Source organism: Haemaphysalis longicornis, unplaced genomic scaffold, assembly GCF_048455015.1.
Source record: "Haemaphysalis longicornis isolate Haplotype H1 unplaced genomic scaffold, Haemaphysalis longicornis Haplotype H1 scaffold_4, whole genome shotgun sequence".
NCBI classification, from domain to species: Eukaryota; Metazoa; Arthropoda; class Arachnida; order Ixodida; family Ixodidae; genus Haemaphysalis; species Haemaphysalis longicornis.
In genome coordinates, this window is record NW_027526361.1 from 14,448,367 (window position 1) to 14,458,234 (window position 9,868).

A 9,868-nucleotide genomic window follows, 5' to 3' on the forward strand; every position below is an offset into this window, starting at 1 on the left:
GTAAATCGAAGCGCTTATTTTTAAAAAAAACTTGTCGACTTAACTTTGATCACCCTGTATTACCAAACAAAGAAAAAGTACATTCTCCAGGCTTCAATTATGGTCCTGGTTTACCACTTCCGATGATGTAGATGGCCTTTGTAGAATCGCCCCAAGCAATCTTTGGCTCGGGAGCTGCTGCTTCTGGAATTTCGTCGCACTGGAATGAAAACAGCGTTGTAAACATTTCAAAAACGTTGAGTCACGGGTAGCAATCTGTTGTGTTGGCACTGCGTGAAGAAAAGAAACGGCAGGTGAATAAGGTGAATAAGTGACCAGGTACAAAATGGTGGCGTTATCTATCGGCGGTATAACAGTATAGCCTGAAGGGGCGCAGCAGAAGTATCACCAACTCGTTAGCATATATGTGAAAATTTCATAAATCAGGTAAGTGCATCGCTGAAGTTTACGCAATTATTCCTTTCTTACTTTGTTCAAGTCAATTGAATATTTCACCCTTAAAGGGGAGTGGGCGATTTTTCAGGTTTGGGCGTTCGCTGGGAACTTTACGGTAGATAGAGATTGAGTTGGAGAAAGAGGGGGTGCGGTGAAGCCGACTAGAGAGAGGCTGGCGAAAGGAACGCAGCGGGGGTAAACGGTCAGTTAAAGGGACCGAAATAGTAAAAGGGAAACGGAGATGACATTACTGAACCGGACCCCGCAGGCTAGGAGTGGTTAGCACTACGAAAGGGACTAGAAAGGGGGGGGGGGGGGGCAGGAGGGAAGAAGGAAGTGTAATGGCGCCGTGTGCCCTATTGAAAATGTGGAGTTGATGGAATCCATCAAAAATCAACATGGTGGATTATGGTAATGGAATTAATGATGGCATGATGGCAGATGACTGCATGCTGGCAGGGTGATGGATGATGGCAGATGACTGCATGCTGGCAGGGTGATGGATGACGGCATGCGTCGGTAGCTGATGGCAATGGTAGCGTCGATGCTGGCAGCTCGGGTGACAGTATGACGGCAGATAGGCGAAATTGCAAAAAATGATGACGACATGAAAAGGAAAGATGCTATGCAATGCTAATTAAAAACTGGTTTCATTGTTTGCGAATAAATTTATAAAATAAGATTTGCAGCAAATAAGTAAGCTTGCATATGCGTTTTGCTCTGTCCAGTCATGTCGTGATCATTTTTCTGCTATCCTGCTACAATGATCTGAAAACTTAACCATTTTATGAGAGCTTAGATGTGTGTGCTGGGGTGCTTAAAAATATTACACAAAACAAACTTGGTTTTAACGTTGAATATATTATCATTAAATATCAAATACGGTGACTATCTTCGAACAGGTGGGCAGCTGAAAAGAAAAAAAAACTGAGTTACACACTAAAGCTTATACAATCCAGATCAACTCAAAACAAATGTATATTCACATTTCACATACCTCCTTAAACATCGAGATGGTCACTCCGATGTGGTCCCTTGCTTCTGCCCTTCCTCTTTGCCATAAAAATAGAAAGCCTGCAGAAAAAGAACATTTTCAACAAATTAAGTGGAAACCATCCTGCTAGAACTCCCTTCAGGTCATGGAAGGGTGCTCTTGACCGGCACTGCTCTAAAAGGCATCGCATGGTGGCAATGCCTTTCCCGGGAAAGGATTTTAGTAAGATGCAAGCGTGCATGCATGCAACCGAGAATTTCAAGAGAACATGCGTTAGCAGCAGGTGGGAAAGAAGCAAAACACCCTCGTCTAGAAGAATTCTATGCTCAAAGCGCAGCCAGCGAATACCAGGCGCAAAAAAATGTAGCTTCAGGCGAGTGTGTTGAAGGTTAGGAACACGTTAAATTGAAAAGTGAAGAAGGCCAAATGACATTAACCTGGTTGGATGCATTGAAGCGACGAAAAGAAACGCACACAGTCTTGAGATGAAAGTGCAGACTAAACAAACGCTTGCAAAAACTTCAGCATACTTGTGATGAATTTAGAGAAAGTTCAATACTATGAGGACAACCGAGCTGTGCAAGCACTAAAGACCCTTTCGGAAGCCGCACAAGAAGGAGAACGGGTGTGCCAAATTTGCCATGGAACAGATTATCAATAGTGATAAGGCGCGCTAACTAGACAGGAACCCACGTTGCGGCAAAGTGTTGTGGAAGGCGACTTCTTGTAAAGGATACGAGCATGTGAGGGGCAAAAAACTGCTGAAGCTGCCGTGTCAAAGTACACTAAAAATCTTGTCGGACCTTCTGCAAGAGACTCGAGTAATAAACCTAATAAAGGAACGGCTTCAAGTGGAGGGACAAAGCTTGCGGTCACTAAAAGAACCATACTGCAGCCTGATTACTGACGAAATGTCAATACAGGAAAAAGTAATTTATGGCTGCCAAGTCGACATATTTTCGGCCTTGATATAAGCTGTGAACCTTGAACCGGTGGTGCCACTGAATTAGCCTGCAGGCTCCTTTGGTTTGTCCTGCGGGGGCTTTCCACGGCTGACGTTATCCCCTTAGGGTATCTTTTTACCGGGAACAGGAAGCATGACCGGCTCCGTAACCTGAATTTTAGTGTGCTCAACTGTGTAAGAGGTAGGGTTCTTCATTATCCGTATTGGCACAGACAGCCACCAGACAAACAGCGCCATGTTCCTAGGCATGTCGGTTGACAACACACTACAACATCAGCATGTTTTGCTACATCCAGCGCGGCAAAATGACCCATCGTTCCTTTTATTTGACCAAACCACCTCATTAAGAACCTTAGAACAAATTTTCTAGAGAGAGAGAGGGGGATGTTTGATGGAATGCAGAAAGTTAGGGACTGTTTTGTTCTCAAGGCCCTCTTTAAGATCCAATAAAAGTTGTCACTTGTGAACCCAGTTTGGCTCCTAAGCTGATCACACATTGAGCCGAACCTGGAAAAAATTAAGCTGTCCCACGCCACCTTGATATTTTCGCCTGTCGTCATCAGCAGCCCCAAGTTCCTTCAGAAAAAGCCCAAAGGTCACGAATACGCTACAGAATCGAAAATTCCAGTAAAACAAGCTGAATAGTGCAATCCCATGTTAAGGACCATGCATCTACTCCACGTAAATATGTGATTGCAGCCTGTTCAGCAAGGTGTCTCAAGTGAAGCATGAAGCGCAATAACACAACAGCCCAACCAAGAACTGTAGCGCGGATGGCTGATTGTGTGGCCACTTTCCGAATTGACGCCACCGCATCACCGATAGCGTGCACCACAGGCGACGCGGCGGAGGAAAAGAGAGCTATCGTTCTCACAGGCGGAGAGGAGCATTCGGTGGGCTGCACGAAAAGGGGGATATCAAGCAGCTGTGTCACTTCTAAATGTTGCATCATGTGCATCCTAGTTCTCTTTTTTACTAAGAACTCCCACCTTCGTGCTTGTGTTTCAGCAGTCCAATGTACAATGGCAGCAAAGGTTCATGTTAAACAATACATAAAGACGTTAAATACAATACATCGAAATTCACTGATTCCAAACTCGGAGAGCAATGAATTGCTGAAATGAAGATGCCGACCAGCATATATATACAGTGCTATTGGAAGACCAAAGCACTGCACTCTCGGTCAAATTAGGCAAGTTCTGGTAACTGAATTTCACAGTGCACGTCATAGCATTGCACTACAATTGTATAGAACTAGGTGCTCACCTATTGTAACCAACCCGAAAAACAGCCAGTGACATCTGATGAGAGGTCCATCCAGATAGGTCCATCCACCAAGTAGGGCATGCCGGCTGATCTCCACTGCAAGGTGTAACAGTCAGTAGCCTGCAAAATAGAAGTGAGTGGCAAACAACAAGCAAGTTGCGTTAGCCTTAATCCTTCAAAGTTCTAAATGCGATATTAAGGTGTCGAGCAAGGTGTTCTTCACACTCCAAGCGAAAATATGAGAACGTTAAAATACCACATTACCTGGATGTAAGGATGGCCGAAGTGACTATCACAGCATAGTGACAATGTCAACGATCAAGCTTCTAACTCAATTCTCTCTTTGGAAGTAGATGCCGTTCATTATGACCAGTTCATGTATGCGTAAAAAGGTGCCGAGATGAGCTCTCTCATTGCTATAAGGCAAATTGCTTCCACGATTCTGTGACAAAGCGCAGACCTAAATGATGATAACGTTGCCAACAATTAGGGAGTGCCTAGCGTTCCGTCCAGCCGGAATGCTAAAAACTGCTAAAGTTCCGTCCAGACTGAACGCCAAATCAAAACCAGCCAATTAGCCGCCATTTCTCATTCTGGGATTTGGTGTAGTGGTTCCGCGGCTGACTACGAACGTTGTAGGCCCTGGTTGGATTCTCGCACCATTTTTTTTTGTGTGTGTGTGTGGCCGTGGTTAGCGTTTTGTAACAGCAAAACTTCCCGCCCGCTTTACAATTCACGCGATGAGAGCAGTAGGTCTTGGTTTTTTACTCAAGCGGCCGAGCCGCTCCCGCTCACTGGAGCCAAGGCCGACGTAGCCATCGCCAGTTACACCCAATCTCCTCTAATTATTACCAGTGATTAATAATTAACAGTGACTCTGGCTAGTCAGTGAGCGGAAGCGGTTTGGCCGGTTAGGTAAAAATCAAGACCGACTGCAATCGCTGAAATATTGTGAAGCGGGCGTCGGGTGGCGACTTGGAGATCTGTCCAGATTGAGCTAGAGTTAGTCCGATCATCTGTAATTATTAATAATGATTAATAATTATCAGTGATTCTGGCTAGTCAGTGAGCGGTAGCTGTTTTGCTGGATGGGTAAAAATCAAGAAAGACTGCTCTCAACGCGAGTTGTGTCTCCTCCGGACGGAACTTTAGTGACAGTTGCCGTTCCGTCTAGATGGAACGCTATACACAGCCTAACAATTCTGCCAAAGGAGGCTGGAAAGGCTGTGATGAACTGCTGAACAACAATACAAGTGAAGCAATTTTTTTTGTTTCTAAAGTCTCTTCTAGGTGATTGCAGCTTAAACCAGGTTCAATTCTTCTTCCCATGCAGTGCTTGAAGCCCACATGATGCGTCGGTGCATGTTTTCAGCTGGTACCGTCAATGTCATGGCAACAATTTTTTTCCTTCAAAACATGAATCTAATTAGTCCTTAATAATGGCCGCGATGTCTTAGGGAAGCATAGGGAACCAGATTTAAGGTTGTGCTCACATTGACATCAAACCCATTGAAACGATTTTCAAAAATGATACACATTGGTATAGGCCGCAAAACTTGAAACATGACAATAATGCATTACTGCCAATAATGACAATAGCCAGTGCTTAAAAAATTATTGCGATGAGAAAGAGGTTATCCTTTTCTGAAAAATTAAGAAAAAACTTTCAGTGTGATCTAACCATCTAGAAAAGGCTGTTCTCCCATCTATTCTCTAGCGGCATATTTTCTAGAACTATATTTATTTACATCAAGTCGTGTTTTTAACAGAGTGTATTATTTGCTGTGCAATTATGTACACAAGCTACTAGAAAGAGACCTTCGGCCTTAACCAGTCCAGAGGAGACCCACTTTTTTTTTTTTTGAAGCATTTGCTCTTGTGCGGGGTGCACTCATCCACAGAATGAGAGCCCAATACAAAATTTAACTGAGCAACACGCGTGGCCGCGAATTATTCGGAGACGGTAGTGAATGTTGCAGTGCTTAAACGCTCCCCACGTGCGGCCAGCATTGCTTATACCTCTGCACCAGACGCACGATACGCATGTAGTTTCGACGTGGTAGCAAATTCGGGTTGAATGAACGTTTTTGGTGCTACTGATGCACATGCACAAACATATATGCGATTATCGAACGATTGGAACACTCAAACATTCACTGCACATGCGGGGCTTGCGAGTGTGACGCCAATTTCAGCCATCGTACCCTCAATCTGAACGCAGAGAGCCTTGTTTGTACCAGTGCACTTTTCTGAGTGACCGCTTTGAAAAATGACAATCCCTGCAGTGTAGTGTAGACTGCTATGTGCCTCGGCTAAAAGTTACCTAAAGCGTACCACTCCAGTCCAGGTACGAAAAATGATGCGAAGAACAATTTGCAATTCCTTAAAAAGAACTACCCACCAAAAAAAAAAAAAAAAACTTGCGGACTCAACCTGGAGCGGTCGACCGCGCGTATTGGCGATCGGTTGTTGCGAGCACCAAACCGTTTAGCCAACGTAGCAGTATGGTCCTACTTCGCTCAACAAAAAGCCTACAAACGGCACAAACAATAGGGCTCTTCGATTTACAGACTCGAATTCACCGCGGATATTCCGCCGGAGTCCGATGATTCCCCGAAGCCATAAGGATACACAAGAAAATCGAATGCCTGACTGCTTTCAGGAAATCGGCGGTGAGTCCGGGACTGTAAATCGAACAGCCCTACTGTTTCTAGTCCCTCACGCAATATCCGCGGTCGAAAGGCAGATCTACGTAACCCTCAAAATCAGTCGCTGTCAAAAAACATTAGGGCTAACCGACGACGCAAACGTCTAACACGGAACGGAAGAGCCCTGCCCTGTTAAATACACAAGTAAAGTGCAAAAAGTTGACTAGCCACTTACCTTAAATCACAGGCGACATATCTTCGTCGAAACAATAATCCGCTGTCTTCAAAACAACCACAACAAAGCCACTCGACAAGCGCGTACAACTCCACCGTCTCGGCGGCCAGGAAGAAAGGAATGCGGCGGCGTGATGGCGTGGCGATGTTGCTGGATGGAGAGTGGAGTACTGAGGCCGGGTTTCGGTTTCGGTTGTGCCTAGTTCATACACGGCGCGAAGTGAACAAAAGGCGTCGAAACAAATTCTGGCTTGAACATAGACACATAAAGCAATGTAAATAGAAAGATAAGGTTGCCATACCCAGCAAAAAGTTGATTTTGTTGGGCTATCCTGTATATGAGCGATTGAGTTGTGGAATAAACCTCCGACATCACTTTGGGAGAAATCACTTTTGGTTAAAAACTACCAAGAACAGGCACATTTTTCGTTTAAAAAAAAAATCATATCGTGCTGTCAGCAAAAAAAAAAAAGAAACATACCACCGGAGGATCGAACCACCAACTTTGCAACAAAAAACGAGCGCGTTACCACTGCACCACCGCTACAATCGGAAATCAAGCCCGAACAAGTGCCATTTAGTTGGTTTGTCAATCTAAATCGCCCATGACTGCATAAATATTGTGAGTTATGTTTACTGCTTCTCGTATATAACCCATTCCGGCAGTCATACCGCTTCTTGGGCACGCACCAGTCTCCGAAACGAGGCTGACCTTGAGAAGTGTAGCCAGCTATCTCAACCTAAAAGAGATATCGCACATCCCCGTTCTCCCCGACGAAAGCCAACGTAGCTATGAGTGAAATGGCATAGAGGGAAATGGCATGCGCGCCCGGAATTAAAATAATGTTGTGTAATAATACCGTGCTTAGATCTGTCTCAAGGCAGCTGATTACAACTAAGGAGGATCGGCGAAGCGCTAGACCCGTAGTCTGCCGCGTACAATTTAAGCCATGCCACGGACGGTTCTGTCCGCGGGCTCAGCGCAGCGAAAATGAACACGTACGGTTTGACGGTTTGACCCTGTCGCAGCGAAAAAAAGCTGCCCATGTTTTCAACGTAAGTGTCCGCACTGCCATCCTTACACCAAAAACGGCGAATAAAGGGCATACAGTTTCATACCAGCCCTCCAAGTTCTGGCTTAAAAACAAGAAGCGCTAATCAAAGTAGCTTTTCTCTAATATGCCAAGTTTTCAGCAGCACCTTATCAAAAATGCAGTTATTGTTTTTCTTCTCGAAATTCCCAATGCCACCGCTATGTTTCTGTTATTATATCAGTCCTTCGCTATCGAATGAATTTTGGCTTGCTGCCAGCATTCGTTCGGAAAATGCCTTTCCATCATCAGTACAGCAGTCAAGCTTGCCGTCACGCGAACATCTGCCGTCATCGCGCAGCGTGCGTGCCAAGTTTTCGTCAACACCTTTTCAAAAAGGCAGCTTTTGTAATTTTCTCGCAACGGTCAATGCCAAAGCTATGTTTCTCTTATTACAAGCGCTTCGCTCTCGTATAAGTTTTGGCTTTCTGCCGTCATTCATTCAGAAAATGCCTTTCCATCGTCAATTCAGCAGTCAAGCTTGCCGTCACGCAAACATCTGCCGCCATTGCACCGCAAGCATGGAGGAAGGTGATGGAAGACGATGGAAGGTGCTGGCAGGCATGCCACCATGCCTGCCAGCACCTTCCAGCGTCTCCTTCCAGCAGCTTCCATTACAGTTTCTTACGTACATCAAGCTTTCCAAGGCGACCATCAAACGCAATCAACCTTTCCAGCAATGAATCTTGATGGTTGGTTGATGGAATTTTCAACAGGGGGGGCCTCAAAAGAGGCTTCCGGGAACGTCGGTGGGCAAAAGGGGGCGTCTTGCGGGTGCCATTGCGAGGTTACTCAACGGCGTGCAAGAGAGAAAATAAGGTAAACAACAGGAGCCCTTATTATCCGAAGAGGAATGTCGGGTAGGGAGGCCAGTGTTTGTAAAAGAATAGAAGGGCTGCCCGCACGTCCGGTCCACGAGGGGCTTTGCGAGAAGTTTGCGAGAGACAATTTTGACAAAAGTTGCGCGACTTCGCTTTCTTCTCCCTTTCCACAGCTTCCTCAGTTTCTTTTCCCGTTCTCAGTGACCACGTTCCAAGTCCTGTATATATACGAACACCGTCAGCAAACAGCGGATGACTGGCGACATAACCATTTTACAAAGTTGATTTGATTGATTGATTGATTGATTGATTGATTGATTGATTGATTGATTGATTGATTGATTGATTGATTGATTGATTGATTGATTGATTGATTGATTGATTGATTGATTGATTGATTGATTGATTGAAGGGTTTAACGCACCGACGCAACGCAGCCGATGAGGCGCGCCGTAGTGGAGCGCTGCAGATTAATTTTGACCACCTGGGGATCTTTAACGTGCACCGAAATCTCGTACACACGGGCGTTTTTGCTTTTCGCCTCCATCAGAAAAGCGGCCGCCGGGGTCGGCATTTCACAATCTTAAAAGCATTTCCTATAGGTTAAAGTTACAATGGCCTTTGGTCAACGATTATTTGAACAATTCAAATGTTTAGAATATTCAATCACTGTTTCATTTATGTTCTTCATTTGTTTCTTATTTTTCCCGCGCCATTCAAGCAATAAAATGTTCAATTTATTCTGTGCTAATGACATTCTATTATTTTGGGGGAAAAACGCTAACAATGAGGTTGTTTAAATGGCTGGCAAAAATTATGCCGAGATGCCCAATTTATTGGTCACGCAATATGCCGTGATATACAGTCTAAGATGCATTCGGGTTAAGTTTGTAATTCATTGCTTGGGTACGATGGTTCAATGAGAAACACAAACGTGAGAGATCACGGTATGCGGGCGTGTGGGGGATGCGTTGGTGCGTTTCGCAGAACTCGTAGAGTGAGCCTGTCGGCGATTGGGTGATTACGAGCCACTGTGTGAGCCACTGCGATTACGAGCCACTGTCTAAGCCGCCTCAGACATACCTCCGTTCATGCAGCGCTGTGTACCCTCGCTCCCTACTCTCCAGCACTTCCACTTCTCTCCTCCTCGTACTTCTGTTGTACTTTTCTCCGGTTTCTTCCACGCGCTCTCTTCGCCTTTAATGCTATTCCTCCAGCGCCGGATGCACTCCGCCTTCGCTCTCTTTGAACCTCCCCTCTGCCCATCGTTCGCACGGTTACAATGCTCAACCCTAAGAACGGGCCCTTAAAAGATGCGCTGTACAACGTGATTTCTTTACACTTAATCCAAAACTTGCCGTCCACCTTTTACTAATTGAAATTTTCTACCTTAAGAAGGACACAGAGCTCTAGAG

The 9,868-nt window shown here is 45.2% G+C and overlaps 1 long non-coding RNA gene across 1 annotated transcript; it reads right to left on the minus strand.

Moving 5' to 3' along the window:
• Positions 1–1,172: 1,172 nt before the first annotated feature.
• Positions 1,173–6,685, minus strand: LOC144178285 (uncharacterized). Its single transcript, XR_013323985.1, has 4 exons — positions 6,543–6,685; positions 3,660–3,779; positions 1,433–1,509; positions 1,173–1,345 (listed from the first exon to the last, which is right to left on the minus strand). It is a non-coding gene; the product is annotated as an uncharacterized LOC144178285 (long non-coding RNA).
• Positions 6,686–9,868: the final 3,183 nt, after the last annotated feature.